The sequence below is a fragment of the Penaeus japonicus genome, unplaced genomic scaffold, assembly GCF_977035675.1.
Source record: "Penaeus japonicus unplaced genomic scaffold, GWHDUDI00000001_assembly GWHDUDI00000002, whole genome shotgun sequence".
In the NCBI taxonomy this organism is placed as follows: Eukaryota; Metazoa; Arthropoda; class Malacostraca; order Decapoda; family Penaeidae; genus Penaeus; species Penaeus japonicus.
In genome coordinates, this window is record NW_028234404.1 from 38,175,491 (window position 1) to 38,177,990 (window position 2,500).

Genomic DNA, 2,500 nt, shown 5'->3' on the forward strand with positions numbered 1-2,500 from the left:
AAGCGCTCACAGGAACAAGCACGCATATTTATAAAGCTTAGTATTAATCTGTTGATTTGAATGATTATGAAGTGATGATTACTTGGTGGTTGAAAGTTTACCGGTGAAAGTGAAGTGGGTTAAAAAAAGAAGAATGCCCGCCAGTGTTATCGTCGGACGTGTGGGGTAATCATGAACAACGTAACGATGTCGTAATCTCTTTTACAACGAGTAGGCCCTGCAATGAGCGTATCAGAGGGAGGGAGGGAGGGAGAGGGGGAGAGGGAGAGGGAGGAGAAGAAGAAGAAGGAGGAGAGAGAGAGAGGAGAGGGAGAGAGGAGAGGGAGAGCGAGAGCGAGAGCGAGAAGGAGGAGGAGAGAGAGGGGGAGAGGGAGAGGTAGAGAGAGAGAGAGAGAGAGAGAGAGAGAGGGAGAGGGAGAGGGAGAGGGGGGAGAGGGTGACGTAGGCGATAGTAGCTCTGTAATCCCGGACAAACGGGCAAGACGTGCAGAGCGAAGCGTATAGTAGGATCAGCTGTTGCCATGCCCTTCGCTTAGCTTGTGTCCGTTGTAGCTTGACCGGTCTTTCTGCTTCTTGGTTGAAGGGGGGGGGGTTACTTGTTTTATGCATGGCTATCTAACGTTGGCGGGGATAGAAGAGTGGGAGGGGGAAGGGGGGCTCTGTTGCTGTGTCCTTCTGGTGAAGGTGAACTAGGATAACCGCCCCCCTACCCCACCCTCTTCCCCTTCTCCAATCTTTCCTACTCACCTTATCCCATATATATACACACCCACACACAAGCATAGTCTCAGCGTTTTTTCGTATTGTTTTTTGTGGCCTAATGTAGATTTCTCTCTCTCTTTCTCTCCCTCCCTCTCCCCCTCTCTCTTTCCCTCTCTCCCTCTCTCCCGCTCGACATGTGTGTGTTCATGTACGAATATATTTATATATTAACCTTTATGATGATCACAAAGCCTCCCCGCAGCCCCTTCACACGCTGTAAACACAAGCCAAGGATATCATGCCCACGTGAACCGGCTGACCGGCTTGCCAATACACACATTTCGACTCGTAAATCATCTTCATTGAGGGGAATCCTGTAAAAACTGCCATTTGGATAGAAATAAGAAAAGCCGGCAGTTATGCGAGTCCGCTTTTAGATCACGTCACCTGACAGGGTGGTGTGCGGACGCGTCGCGATGATTGGCTGGCTGTGTCGCACACCCTAGGGAACGGCCAATCAGCGCGCCCCGTCTCCTGACACACCCGACCACACACTCGTGCCCAAAGTCGTGGGAATGATGATAATGGTTGCTGACCTCGGGGGGGAAAATCCGTATGATTTATGGTTTGCTGGCGTTGTAAATGGCTAGTTGTATTGAGGTTAGGTTTGCACTTGTTTTGAGATTATGGACATACATATATATACATATATGTATATATATATTATATGTATATATATGTATATATATATATATATATATATATATATATACGTATATATATATATGTATAATATGTATATATATGTATATATATATATATATGTATATATGTGTATATATATGTATATATGTGTATATATATGTTTATGTATGTGTATATATGTGTATATATATGTATATATATGTTTATGTATATGTATATATGTGTATATATATGTATATATATATATGTTTATGTATATGTATATATATGTTTATGTATATGTATATATATATTTATATATATGTATATATATGTTTATGTATATGTATATATATATGTGTATATATATGTATATATATACATGTATATATATGTGTATATATATGTGTATATATGTATATATATACACATACATACATATATATATAATATATATATATGTATATATATGTATGTATATATGTATTTATATACACACATACATACATATATATATACATATATATGTATATATATAATATTTATATATATGTGTATATATATGTGTATATATAAGTGTATATATATATATATATATATGTGTGTATATATATGTATATATATATATATATATATATATATATATACATATATATAGATATATGTATATATAAGTATATATATAAATGTGTATATATATATATATACATATGTATATAAATGTGTATATATATGTATATGTAATATTTGTATATATATGTATATATATATGTATATGTATATATTTGTGTATATATATTTATATACATACATATATATATATATATATATATATATATATATATATACATACTCACACACATATACATACATACATATATATATGTATACACACACACACACACACACACACACACACACATACATATATATATATATATATATATATATATATATATATATATATATATATATATATATTTTTTGTGTGTGTGTGTATGTGTGTGTGTGTTTATAGATCTATAAATATTTATTTATTTATTAAGAGTGGGAGTCACTGTGGTTATGCGTCTAAGAAAGTGACAGGCTCAGGCACCGAGCGCATGAAAGAAGT